This window comes from Lissotriton helveticus, chromosome 1_1 (assembly GCF_964261635.1).
Source record: "Lissotriton helveticus chromosome 1_1, aLisHel1.1, whole genome shotgun sequence".
Lineage (NCBI taxonomy): Eukaryota > Metazoa > Chordata > Amphibia > Caudata > Salamandridae > Lissotriton > Lissotriton helveticus.
Window position 1 is genome coordinate 1,565,040,766 of NC_136057.1, and position 15,141 is coordinate 1,565,055,906.

A 15,141-nucleotide genomic window follows, 5' to 3' on the forward strand; every position below is an offset into this window, starting at 1 on the left:
GCTGCAAATGGAGATTGCAAGGTATTCGCATGAGCCAGTGGAGTCCGCCAAGAGTTCTGTGACAACGTGGGAGGATAGGAAGATGCACAGTGTTCTGGACTTTGTTTTCTCTTGTTTGGTATCCTTGTCCCTGTGGGACCACATGTGTGCTTAAGATCAATAAAATTACATGTTGACACATCCCATTTGATAAGTTTTCCTTTAACCACTGTTTTGTTCAGTCTTTTGCCACTGGTCCCCATGTTAAACAGCTTCAGATAATGCTTTATACCTCAAAGTGAGGCAAGTCCCAGTGAGTCAGGAGTATGGGGTAGTGGCACAAGTTGTTAAGCTAATCTGAATGCAAAGTATAACATTGTTGCAGACCACTGTGTTTGTATGAAGGAGCTTGTGGTATTTCTGCAGCACAAACATAGCCAAAAAAGAGCATTTATCAGATTAATTTTATACAGGTATCTGCATCTCACGGTAGAGTTTAAAAAGTAATCTTCCCAAAGCAGGAGAATATTGATATGATTATTAGGAATGAGTAATGGAAGTTTTGTGGTTGGTTTGCTCAAGTTTTAGAATGCAGAGCTGATGAAAAATCCTTTTCAGGATTTACAAACCGGAGCAAATTGGTATTTGGTACAACACTCAACCAAAATGGGAAAAGTTTCACGTTTGTGTAGGCATAGTTTTTTTTGGACTGGAAAAGGATCCTTCCAGCACAACACCTAAGCTAAACTCTTGCAGAAACCGTTGCACTATAGTGCAAATGTGTGTTCATGGCGCTCAGCTGCCTAATGGTGCAGTGGTGCAAGGGAAAGGGGAAGACATGACACTTTCCTGCTCTCTCCCTGTTACACACTGCAGCAAATTAGGGTGACACACTGCATCAGCGACAGTTTTGTAAATATGGGCCTTACTTTAGAATTCATGGCATTGCAAATAATTCATGGTATACTGTAAAGAAAGCATATTACATCCAGGTGGCCTGTTTTTTGACAGCTATATACATTGAGGAGGTGGTTGTCCAAATATTCCCCTAACAGCTCATCCATATTCCTAAAATATTAGTGGGACGCATCCAAGGAATACTGGCAGTCAGCTAATGTGCTCGTAACATGTGATTGTCTCGGTGTGATCCAACCCTTAATGATTTATTAGTGATCCACAGGTCTTCTAATTTATTTCATTAAATCATCTGAGAGAAATCTACACTTGGCCTTCAGTTGGCTTAAAATCATCCAAAAATATTTCCTAATCATCTGAAAGTCCTCATTTAGTAATCCACATTAATTCTGTAGTTGCCCTAAAATAATCCTGAGTAATCTGTGCTCATTTTTGAGTTGTCATTAAATCATCCTAGAACATTCACACTCATCCTGAAATTGTCATTGGATCATTCTAGAGTAATCAGCTTCCATCCTGAAGCGGTAATAGGATCATTGTAGAGTTTATAACTAAATAGGTCCTGTGTATTTACAGTGATGTCCAAGAGGATAACTCCCCTGCACAGATAGTAAAAATGGCTGCTGGTGTGGTTCACGGCAACCACAGTTATCGTAGATCCAATGGTGATGCTGAGTGAATCAATTGGTTCTTCAGTGGTTCTTCCAATATTTAAATTGGGACTCACCTGATTGGCATTCGGTAAGTGAGCATAATTGCTGCAAGTCAGGGATTTGAAGCGTCCTAACTGTGGGGCGCGTCCGTCATCCATCAGCCATTTTTACTATCCGTGCAGTGGAGTTATCCTGATGGACTTCACTGGAAATACATTGGCCCTATTTAGGAATAAACTCTACAATACAAGCACTATCATGTGCTAATCGTCCCCAGAATCCCTGTCCTGAAGAGATCACAAGAGGGTCGAAACGTCATTGGCTAAGAGATAGAGAGAGCTTAAGAATAACAAAAATCTTATAACAAATGTTTTTACTATAGATCCTCTATTTTTTAAATACCAATAACAACTACCTCCCCCTTTTCAGCACTATCTCTATATCACTATTTGGTTATGCTCACCTCACTGGGGTTCACAATGTCACCTTGAACTGTACATAGTGTAAATACATAATTACATATTCCCATTGTGATGTTTTATAATTTGAATGCTATAAATGTAAAATAAAGCATACTCATTTGGCTGAAGTGAGCAAATCGCTAGTATTTGTCTTGTGAGCTTGTATAGAGATACATTAATCACTACTATTTTGTTTGATCAAATTTAATTAAGGTCCTATTGCATATGCTCTTTGGTTTCTCTTGCAGAAATTGTATTAAGTATATAAATGAGTTTCTTGTGATCATTGTTTTTTAGCCTCTCATGACTATTATCAGCTTCCACCATCTTTTGATCTTCCTTATGTGTGCAGACAGTAATCACCCTTGGCTTTGGTTCAGAGTACACTTTGGGTTTACAACATTACAAGGGGATCCTGGGATTCTCCACTAAACATGGAGCACTAGAATAAAGAGTGGCAAAGGGAAAACAAAAGGAAGGCCAAAATGTTGTAAGGACACAAAGATGCAGGTTTTCAAAGTCACAGGTCTGAAATATAATTAGTGCAGAAATGTCACTGCCACCAAGGTCCATGGATGTGACAAGCTCATAACACTCCAACTACGGCTTTGTTTTACCACTGAACCATGGGTTGGAGGAAAATGTTTCTAGACTTACATTAGGCCCCATGAAAGCCTTGCTACCAACAGTGAATTAGGCCACAGAATGATTTCTAGCATGCAGACTAACAGAGAGACAGTAAGCAGCTAGTTTGAAGATACGTTCTACATTTCCATTGACTAGTGAATTCATAATCAATATGCTCGACCAGTGCTGGAAAGTGCAAGGATCATGCCAGATCCCGGTTCCTGCCATTATCTCTCGGCCAGATCTGAGATCTGCCTGACCCATGAAAATATTCTGAATTTGTCCTGGTGTCATTGTAAAACACTGGGACACAATTCAGCAATGCCTGCACATTTTCAGCATTCCACAGGATGCAGCAACCTGCAGGCAGCAAGGTTTTTTTTAGTTTCACTTTCAGGTGGGTACCAACAGAGGCTTGATGTAATGAGCCTTAATCCCTTCTTTTGTTCAAGGTTCATCCTGGCTAGAAGGCAAATGAAGCCTAACACCTAGATTCCGATACAATGGAAGCAAGCAAAGACACACAGCTTATTATTTTGAAAAAAAGGAGTCACTGGCTCTGCTCTGCAAGGTTTGCTTCTTAACAGGAGTTTTGGAGCCAATCCTTTCTCTTCCCTATTCACGCTGACTTCAGCCTCTCGTCTTATGTCACCTTTTCTGCTATACTCCTTTTTTCTGAACTAGGATTGACTCTCTCTCTCTGCTCATTCACTATCTGGGTCCTGGGAAGAACATGGAAACTGGATATCAGAACACATATACCATTCAGTTTGTTTAATATTCTTGCAGTCCCTTAAATTATCACCACCTCTACCAGATTCCAGAGATGCGGGAGATCCAGTCTGTCTTTGCTCTTTACCCCTCTGCTTCTTCCTGCTTTATGTTGCAGATTTCTCTTTAATGGAACCTTCAAAGTCACTTTTAGGTTTTAAATGTGGCTTAATGGCAGTGCTAATTTATGATCTGGAACTGGAACTGCTTCTTGTCTCCCTTAATGTTGCTCAGGATAATAGAAGAAACTATTGAAAGGTTTCTCATTAATTTCACCCCCAAGTCCAGAGCTGGTGCAGCTCTATGCTCTTTTTGTACCTGTTTCAGAACCTCAAGGAGAACTGCCAACGAAGGCATGCCACGCATGCTGGTGTAAATATCTGCAAATATGCATCCCAGTGTGTGGCAATCTTCTTTGATGGCACATCCCTAGAGAGAGACACATAGTCAATATTGTAAATTTGTCTTGGTATGTTGTAAATGAATATATTGCTTCTAAATGATCGGTTTTGCAAGCAACCCAGAAGGGAATCTCTTTACGCTTTGCAGAAGATTTTGCTTATAGCGTTAATAGTCTGTGGACTAAATGATTGTAGTGGTGCTGGAGCTGCTGTTCCGTTTATGAAAGCGGGTCTAGATCTTGTGGTACATATTATAAACTGTACAAGTGTCCTGTATAGGGCGGCTGTGTAATTTAAAACTCCAACAACCTCAGTGTGTTTCAAGGCATCAGGACGAGGAAGGGGCATGTATCCAGCCAAGTCTGCCCATGTAGCGCTTTTATTGCTCAGGGGTCTCAGGCGAGGATTCCTGTGCGTGTGTGTTAACTGACAAGCAAACCAATTCTGGTGTTCCTTGTAGGTCAAAGGGATTTCCAAATCATGATAAGCCCTACAGTGTACTGCCAGTCGTGCTGCTTTATAAGTCTGAAACTGCCCGAAGGGAGCGCCTATAGCCTCATACTCTACCCCCAAGTAAAATGCCTCAAAGGCATATGCCTTGTGAGCAACTACACCCTAAACTCTACTTCTGTGCACTACACCAAAAGAGCATGTGTTAGAAATAGGGGTCTCTAGTTGGCAGTGGTTTGCACCCTGTCCAAGTAGGGACCCTTCCTTCTAGTCAGGGCAAGGGTATTCACACTTAAAAAAAAAAACCTGTTCACCCCTTTGGTAGCTTGGAACGGGCAGTCAGGCTTATCTCAGAGGCAATGAGCAAACCATTTGCACAAAACACACATAATACAGTGAAAACACTACAAAAGCACACCACACCAGTTTTATAAAAATATCCACTATTTATCCGTGTAAAACAAGATCAAAATGATAAAAATCCAACATACAGTAATAAAGATATAATTATTGCAAGAACAGAGTTAAAATACAGTTCCTTGAAGTCAATAGCTTCGTCTGGGGGTATCACGGCATTGTGAACAAACAAATCCAACAGTTCAGGCTGACAGAGGCTTAGTGACAGCGCCTGGCATCTTCAGTGAGACCAGGGCTGTGGTGTGCAGTGCAGTAGTGCAACCTGCGGTGTTCACAGGGCAGACAGCGGTATCATCATTGTTGAAGTGCTGACATCAGTAGACTTAAGGTTACGATGCAAAGCAGGGCGATGCTTTGTGCGGTGCCCAAAGGTCACGGTGCAAGCAGGGGTGTCAGTTGACGATGCTGGAGTCAATGGTGCCAACATTGTTGGACCAGGGCTGTAGTGTGTGAGGGGGATATGTTTCATGTACCTCTTGAGCGGTGTCCACAGGCCACGGTGCAATCAGCATCATCGATGGCAGAATGCAGGTTTGTGATCAGTAAGGCCAAGAGTCAATGTGAAGTGAGGCAATGCGAAGTGTTGTGCCCACAGGTTACGGTGCAATCAGCAACTTGGTGACGGATCAGGCGGCAACTTCAGAGAGACAAAGGTTGCGGTGCAAAGCTGGGTGATGCACTTTGCGATGTGTTCATGTCACTGAGCTTCTGCGTTGTGGTTGACGGTGTCATAGTGGTTTTCCCTCTCTTGCAGAACAAAACATACACTTCCCAGTGCTGTTGGCAGATGAACTTAAAGTTTTTGATGTACCTGAAAAATCTAACAGGAGGCAAGTTCTACTTCAAGTCCTTGGAGAAACTCTGGCTATAAGTTGCAGAAAGTTCAGTCCAGTCCTTTCACCGCCCAAGACTGAAGCAGCAACTACAGGCCAACCCAACAAAGCAATGACACAGCAAAGGGGCAGTACTCCTCCTGGCAGCTCTACCAGCTCATCTTCTTGGCAGGTCTCTTAGTCTAAAAGAGTTCTAAAGTTCTGGGGTTTTGGTTTAATACTTATACCCCTTTTTCTCTTTGAAGTATTTCTTCAGAAAGTCTGTCTGGCTCAGCAATACCAGTACTGTCCTCCTTACTCCAGCCACACTACAGGAGGTGGAGACAGCATCATGCAGAGCAGCGACAACCTATTCAGTTGTAAGTGACAACTCCTCGCACCACTCTAGCCCAGGTTGGCCTATCAGCCTGTACAGGACACTTGCACTCCCTTTGTGTGAGTGTTTCTGGAGTGAATGCACAAACAGCCCCTCTCAGTTTAAAACCAGACGGTGAATCCACAAGCAGGCAGAGGCAATCTGGATGGTCAAGTAAGAAAATGTCCACTTTCTAAAAGTGGCATTTTCAAACACACATATTTAAAAAGCACCCAAACTGAAAGATGTGTTATTAAATTCTGAGCTCATGGAGCCTAAACTCAATCTCTCTATCATTTCCCAATTGAAAGTTCCCCCTGTAAAATGTTACGAGGTAGCTCCAATGATCACCTATAGGAAAGACAGCCTTTCAATAGTGAAAAATGAAATGCATAGTATTTCACTATCAGGACCACCGTTCCCTCCAGTGCGCGCGCGCACCTCTCCTTACATCCCCGTGCAGCGACTCGCTAGGAGCGCGCACACAGGACGTCGGGCGAGAGGGTCGCCCCCGGCCGCTTTGAAGAAGCGAGCGGCTGGAACATGACGAGTGTAGGTAAGGAGGCGGGGGGGATGGTGGCTATGTGGGAGCACGGGGTAGACTATGGCCTTTTGTTTAAATATTGCTGTTAATCGGAGCCCCTTCACGGGCTCCGATTAACATCAATACTTAAACAAAAGGCCACAGTCTACCCCGCGCTTTACTAACAAAAGTGTAGGCACTTTCCAAACACAGCGTGTACTTTAGCACACACTGTGTTTGGAAACTGTGTCTACGCTTTTGTTAGTAAAGCATGGGGCAGACTGTGGCCTTTTGTTTAAGTATTGATGTTAATCGGAGCCCGTGAAGGGGCTCCGATTAACAGCAATATTTAAACAAAAGGCCACCGTGGGCAGTCAGGAGGGCGGGACTGCAGGGGGCACACCGGCTGGGGAAACGAACGGAACAGAAGGCAAAAGGGGCATATAAAACAAGGAAAAACGAGTAGGACAGAGGGCAGAAGGGCACAAAAACGAGTAGGACAGAGGGCAGAGGGGCACAAAAACGAGTGGGACAGAGGGCAGAAGGGCACAAAAACGAGTAGGACAGAGGGCAGAAGGGCACAAAAACGAGTAGGACAGAGGGCAGAAGGGCACAACAACAAGTAGGACAGACGGCAGAAGGGCACAAAAACGAGTAGGACAGAGGGCTGAAGGGCACAAAAAAACGAGTGGGACAGAGGGCAGAAAGGCACAAAAAAACGAGTGGGACAGAGGGCAGAAAGGCACAAAAAATGAGTGGGACAGAGGGCAGCACAAAAACGAGTGGGACAGAGGGCAGAAAGGCACAAAAATGAGTGGGACAGATGGCAGAAGGGCGCAGAAGGGCACAAAAACGAGTGGGACAGAGGGCAGAAGGGCCCAAAAACGAGTGGGACAGAAGGCAGAAGGGCCCAAAAACGAGTGGCACAGAGGGCAGAAGGGCACAAAAACGAGTGGGACAGAGGGCAGAAAGGCACAAAAACGAGTGGGACAGAGGGCAGAAAGGCACAAAAAAGAGTGGCACAGAGGGCAGACGGGCACAAAAAACTAATGGCACAGAGGTAAAATACAGAATACAGAAATATAGGGGCAGCTAAGAACAGAAGGAAGAATGGGCAGAGAGGCACGGGCAGCGAGGGGAACAGAAGGAAAAACTGGGCAGAGACACGGGCAGCGAGGGGTACAGAAGGAAAGACCGGGCAGAGAGAGCACAGGGACAGTGAGGGGAACAGAGGGAAGAAAAAGGGGCACGGACCACGTATAGGCAGCGGGGAAGACAGACAACAGTAGTCCGAGACACAAAAATGAAAATATAGGCAATACAATAAATTTACAAACTGCCTTTATGTCCCTTATTTTGGCTCTGTATGTGTGAAAATGCACCATCTTTTCACTTTTTAAAGTAAACGTTTTGAGTACCATTTGGCGCCACAGACACGCACGGTTTGGTTCCTGGCGCACATAGCCATGGTTGCAGGCACAGAGACCCTCCACTGCCGCATACAGAGGAAAAAAATAAGAGGGAACATTGATCAGGACATGTAAAACACACCAGCACATTTCCTACCTTTCACATACACTGCACCCTGCCCATGTGGCAACCTTGGGTGTACCTTAGGGGTGTTGCTTATATGAAATAAAAGGGAAAAGTTAGTCCAGATCGGCATGGCATGGTAATGTGGCAGCAGTATCTCTGGCAGGCAAGTTTAGCTTCTGGTCTGGCAGTATCTTGCTCATGATAATCTGGGGCGAAGGACCTCTCCTTACCGGTGGTCAAGTGGCAGTCCTTTTATACTGTATCTTATCTGAGATGGAATCTCCAATGCCACTTTAGGAATGTCTGAGTCAACCAATAAGCATCAAGATGCTAGTCGAAGATGCATTCCTTTAAACATATAAGGTAAGACAATTCAGACTACACTATTTTGACTAGTGTTCTTTGTTTGTCCTTGAAATTGAGATAACAAAGCACTTGTTCCAGACTGATGTCACATTGGGTTTTTTGTTTATGTTTTTATCTAAATGGCTTGACACTTTCAAGGTTCTTGGAAAGATAAGGACTGATGACACCTACATCAAAGGCAGAAAATGTAGTCGAAGCTTACTTAAAATTGAGTATGGTCTTATAAAACTTTACATTAACCACTTCACAAACACTTTCTAGAAACTGTGCCTTGAAGGGTTTTTTAACCCCTAAGTAAGAGATGTGTACGCACTGTAAGAATGCAAGGTTTATCTGTGTGCATCAGTAATTACACTAATAATTAATTAAATAACATCTACACATTTTTTTAATTTAGTTCTTTTATAGAGCAACTCACCCCACTTTAGATTTTCCAAGTTCTTTACATCAGACAGAAGCACAATAACTCATACTAGTGTGTGGGGCCATGTGCAGTCAATGAGGGTTCTAAGGTGTAGGAATCAGACATCGTCCATACCTTTAGAGTTCATATATTAAGAGTGATCTGGAGAAAAACAATGTCAGGATATAAAATGTAATGTAGGGATTGTGTTGTTTGTACTAACAACATTTTATTAATTCCCAGAATAACCCTTCTTTGCAATCTTAAAACAACAACAGATTGAAAAAAATAAACCAATAAGAATATGAAACCATGCCTTACAGTTTACATGCAGGTTCTCTAATGCAGGTAAATATATCACTGTGCGATATTAGAAGGATTGCATCTTATGAACTAGAGGTAACAAATTGGCCTCCGTGTCAAAACCTGTGGATGACTTACCCATCATGATTAAATACAAATCTGTGATCTGCATGTTACACGATGTGCTTTGCAGCAGGCACATTAACCATCTATGCTACATACCTGTGATTGGGCAAACACATAACTCTCTCAGAGCTGCATTAACCACCAGCGTTATCTTGGCACTATTACAATCCCCTCAAAATTGCTGGACACACACAGAAATCTGCAGCTGGTGTATTAACCCTATCATGTATTTTAAAATGCAGCCTGTTGTTGTGACCAATTAAGGAAGCTAGAACAGATGTGGTGTCACATTTGTACTTGTTGCCAATTTCTTAGCAGCAGATTTCTTTTGAATAAATGTGTATATAAGCCGACTTTCAGACCCTGGCTTCAAGCTCCGCCCTTGACCACCCTTTTATCCCTGCTACTCTTTGACCCGCAATTTTCGGGTTCCGGAGTACATTTCTTCCATTTCTTTCTAACTCTGTGAACGAGTTTTCCAAACATTGTACCACTGCCCCCTTAGATAGTTCGGAAACAGCGTGTGCCATCATGATGCATTAATTATACACCACTCCTGGCAACAAGAATATGTTTCCTTTGCAGATCGAGGCAATCCTTGTGAAGCCTGTCTCCTAAAAGCAAAGAGTGCCCCATGGGCAGGATCTTGCCTTATCTGCTTTATTAAAAGTTAATCAAGAGCCCGGGGATGTGACATCAGCAGCCAGTAATGCCTGCAGCTACTCCTTCCGGGCACGCGCGGCATTGCAGACCGAAGCACGCACAGCCAGAGCTGATGAATTAAACAACAGAGGGCTCTAGTTGCCTTCACGGGAGATGCGTGGGGTCTGCTCCGTGTTTTCAGTCACTTGTGAGTTCCCATTGCTTTTCTCGCTCTGCGCCCCGGACAGACAGAAGACACACTGCCAGGCACTTCTCCCTTCCCTGGCGAGACAAATGTGTGAATATTCATAATGCCCAATTTGAATGAATCATGAAAACTTGAGTGTTGGTGAGGTGGCATGTCCTCTGTAAATTAGGCCCTGTGGAATTGTTTGCCATGGCTCTTGTACATTACATTTCAAAATCATTCCTGCTCCAAACATGCTAGAGACGAAACAAAAGGCAATGCGTTTCATTGACAGGTCTCAAAAACAATGTGCAAAAGTGGATTTTACAGTAACCTGTGTCAGATCTGCCACCAATATACCTTGTGTCTCTTTTCTGTCTATAGGACTCCACTGTTGGATTGGCCATCGGAGCAATTGGCCAAACCCCAGGTACGCAGTCATTGACCAACAGCTGGGCTATTTGTCGGAGGTTGCCTTGGCCAACGAACCCCACAGAGCAAACAGCACACATGGTAGAGGCCCATTGCCTTGCAAAGAACAGCAAGGAGCCGTCCATTGTGCACTTGACCCACAGCAAGCTTCGGTTGAATTTCTGTCCGTAGAGGGATGGACCCGTCACCTACCTCTAAGGCAGTGAGTAACACAAAATGGTGGCCGCCCTGCAAAATATGATGTGGGGGCCTGTGTCTCCCATAAGTGACAGATATTCATAGACCTTGGGCTGAATGGGGCCACATTTTGTAAGGGTAGGGGGAGACCGGACTGCGCCAAATGGTCTGGAGTGGCTTGTGTTACGCCCCTGCTCCTAGGGTCAGCCAATCTTACAGTTATTGCCACACAGGAGTTTAATTGGTCTGGACCATCAAATACTCAATTAATTCCAGGGCAGTAGTATGTAATTATTGCGTGGAGACAGGTGCTTTCGACACAGTGACACTGAAATTACAGCACAGAAATAAGCAAATATTGAAAAGAGACAATACGTCGAGACGTTTTTATGCCAACACACCTCTAGTAATATTTGTTGGTTATATCATGGGTCATTGAGTATCCCGGCCAGGCCTGGGAGAGTTTCTCGAGGACTGTATAGTCTCTCCATTCGCAACTTTGCTAAGAGAACAGAGATATACATGCTTGCATTGTTTAAAACGTCTTAGAAGAGGCAAACAACACCCCACATAAAAGTGCATAAAATGAGTATAGGTCAAGAAGGGATAGGGTAAAGGCTACTCAAATAAATATGCACTTGCAAGAAGAATATTGTGTCTCTTGAATGCAATATATATTTCCCTGGTGTGCCACTGGCAGGCAGAGCCTACTAGCCTGTTCTGGGCAAGGTGGGTTCTGACCGGGGATCAGGGCTGGACTGGGAAACCAAAGAAGCCCTGACAATTTTGTTGGACCAGCCCGAGGGGGTGAGGGGCGGGGAGAGGAGGGATGCAAGTGTGAAGCACAGTTGCTTTGTTACTGGGGGCTGACATTGCAGAACTGCTGCAGAAATAGCCCCTCCCTCAGAACAGAACCGGTCCCCACCCTTCCAGCCTCCCGGGGAAATGCCCATGCCTGCAACGGCCAGTCCGGCCCTGCCGGGGATATGTTTGGAGCTCCTCTGGTCTGAACAGCTCCAGTAATTCTAATGTGAAAGTTGGTCTTAGCCATAGTTTCTCCTGAGAGGCAGGCAGAGACTCCTAGCCTTCCCGGGCAGAGTGGTGTCCCACCTACAAGGGTTTGCCAGGTTTCATGATATCCACAAGTTAGCTTGTCAGCTTCAAAAGCACGTATTTTACTAAAATGTCACCAGTGATGTTTCATTCTCAAGGTTCATGTAGCCAATAGAAAGTATAGGTGTGCCAACTCGGTGAATCATGTCATCAGTCAAGTAAGCCTAATTAAAATTTTGTGCAGCTTTACTTACAAATTGCCCTTCCCCATCTCCTTGTGCTACTCGTATTCATTTGATGCCTGCGCGAGAAAAGCAAGATGTGGGTTATTAAGGCAAAAGTTGAGGGAGAGCTGTTTCTTTTGAATAAAAATGTGTTTGTTGCTGTTCGAGACAGATGTGAAGGGTCTGAACAATATTTTGGATAAATGTTAAAACCAATTATCATCTTCGAAGTCTGAACTAGCATCTTTTATTCTTTGAAATGCTTTGGACTGGAGGCATGATTCGAAGGGTGTCAGCTGAGAGGCAAAACATATTTAAATGACAAATGAATGGAAAATACTGATTCTGGCCAGAAGTTTACACTCATTTTTAATACAAATATGGCACATTTTCTGCTGTGATGCTCTAACTATGCCACAGTGGCGGGTCCTCCATAGGGGTGTGGGGGCGTCGCCCCACAGCTTTCTCGCAGTGCGAGAGGCAGAAGCATAAAATGGTAAAGCTACCATTTTATGTTTCTGCTTCTCGCACTGCGAGAAAGCAGAAGTGCCTGGTTGGTTGGTCCTGGTTAATATTGAAAATGGTTCTGTCGGGTGAAAAACATGAGTAATTCAGATTACTGTTATTTTAATTGAGGAACCCCCTATTAGACAACACAATTCTGGAACCTCGCAATTAATGAAAAGGGCTCAAGGTCTTATTCATTGTATTTTTGTATTTATCTGAATTAAATTCATTCAATAGATATTTCATACAATTCAACCAACGACTGTCAAAGTGAATATAAAGTGCAAAATCAGTGACAATGGTGAATAGTGGTCACGTGGTGAGGCAATATGTACAGTGAGGGATCAAAATCCATACAGTCAATATATACATATATATATAAATTCACTGAAAAAACCATAGGTTATACACCATATATAGTTAGGAATTAGCATTTACAAAACCTTATTTTACTCACACAAAACCATTGAAATTCGCATATATAGTTAGTTGCACTAACTATATATCGCGCACCCGCAATCCACTGCTGATCATGTCACATATTACATCATTCATGACATGGTCAGTGACATCACTGATGACATCACTGATGGCATCTCAAATGACATCACTGATGACATCACTGATGACATCTCAAATGACATCACTGATGACATCACTGATGACAACATCCAGTGACTGTATGTTTCTGTAAAGTTAAAATATGTCTTACATATTGAAGAATGAGTGGATTTATAAGTGTCTGGATGAAGGATTTAGTAGGTGCATGACTGACTGTATGAGTGAGTGATTAAATGTGTCTCACTGAGTGCATGGGTTAGTGACTAAACTGTCTTAATTTGTGCAACATTATATCTGTTGTTCTGTAAACTGCTGCATGTGTTGATCAGTAGCTATATGAGTAACTATATGGGTTATTGATTGTTTGCCCATGTATTTGTATGGGAGACTGAGTGTGTGTGTGGGTGGCTGTGAGGTGTATGACTCTGTGCATAGATGTGTGATCAGTTGATTCACTAGATGTATGGGTTCAAAAGTGCATGTGGAAACAGCTGTATGGGCGGTTGACTGTGTGCATGAGTGTATTGGTGAGTGAATGGATATCTCAGTGCTACATGTCAAAGTAAGTACATATGTAAAACACAGTACATTTGAGAGTTAACATATATAAATAACTGTGCATAAGAGCCAGTGAATGTGTGAGTGGCTGTATGGATCATTGTGAACTTGTATCCGGGATTGTATAAGAGAGTAAATATGTGTTAGTATATGTTTGAATAAGTAAGGTGTGTATAACTGTATAGTTGAGAAAATGGAGGTGTGATTGATTCTTTGCATGACTGACTAGGTGTGTGTGTAACTTCATGGATGAGTGACAGTCTGTGAGTGTCTGTTTACACTGAGTGTATCTAAGGTTATATTAGAGTCTGAAGAGGTTCATCGTATTATCACATGAATGATGTCATCAGTGATGTGATCAGTAATGTCAAATGAGATGTCATCAGTGATGTAATCAGTGATGTCATTTGAGATGTCATCAGTGATGTCATCAGTGATGTCATTTGAGATGTCATCAGTGATGTCATCAGTGATGTCACTGACCATGTCATGAATGATGTAATATGTGACATGATCAGCAGTGGATTGCGGGTGCGCTATATATAGTTAGTGCAACTAACTATATATGCGAATTTCAATGGTTTTGTGTGAGTAAAATAAGGTTTTGTAAATGCTAATTCCTAACTATATATGGTGTATATATAACCTATGGTTTTTTCAGTGAATTTTCAAGGTTTTGTAAATGCTAATTCCTAACTATATATGGTCTATAACCTATGGTTTTTTCAGTGAATTTCAATGTTTTTTTAATAGCAAATATCAAAAGCTTTAAAATGTATTCTTCTTTATATCGAAAAATATATTTTCTATGTTTTAAAAAAAAATTTTTATGTATATATTTTTTTAAATGTTTTTTTGTTTCGCTACCGGTCCGCGCACCGGGTAGCTTCCCGTTAGCTCAATTTGGTGCCGCGACCCGGTCCGCGAACCGGTAAACGTTCCGTTTGCGCAACTGCCGCGTTAGAAAACAACATCGTGACGCGTCGCGTAAGCGCGACGTATCGCGTTGTCGCGTAATGCGTCTTATGACGCGCCGCGTTAGCGCACCCGGAAGTGCTCCAGAGCGCGAACCGAGGCGCGAAGCGCAGCACCCCGGAAGCGATCCGGGGCGCGGCGCAGAGCGCGTAACGTAAGCGTAACAGGTCATGTGACTTGTTAATAAAACTTTTCATTGGTTCATTTCACTTTTGGTTTCCTAATGATGTAAGGCTAGGTCATGTGACCTAAAAATAACACTTTTCATTGGTTTAGAACATTTTTTTTCCAAATGATGAAAGCCCCCACCTTTTTTCTCACTCTGACTTTCAACTTTGTGAGAGGAAGACCTATTTTGATTAATAAGAAATGGCTTCATTAGTAGCTGCAGCTGGTGCACCCCCACCACCACCACCACCTCCTAGGAAGGAAGGACCACCTCCTCAGGTCATCCTTAATCAAGAGGAGGAAGAAGAGGAAGAAGAGGAAGAGGAGCAAGGGAGGAGACAGTTTTTGCCTGAAGAGCCAAGGAGGTCCCATGTGAAGGATAGCTATATCTGGCAATTCTATACATTTCCCAGGGGTCAAAAAAAAAGTAAATGCCCGCTACATCACATGTCTGATCTGTGACAAAGCTCTGTCCAGAGGGACTGATAAAAAATACAGCTTTGGGAATTACACCATGCATCGGCACATGGAGAGGTGG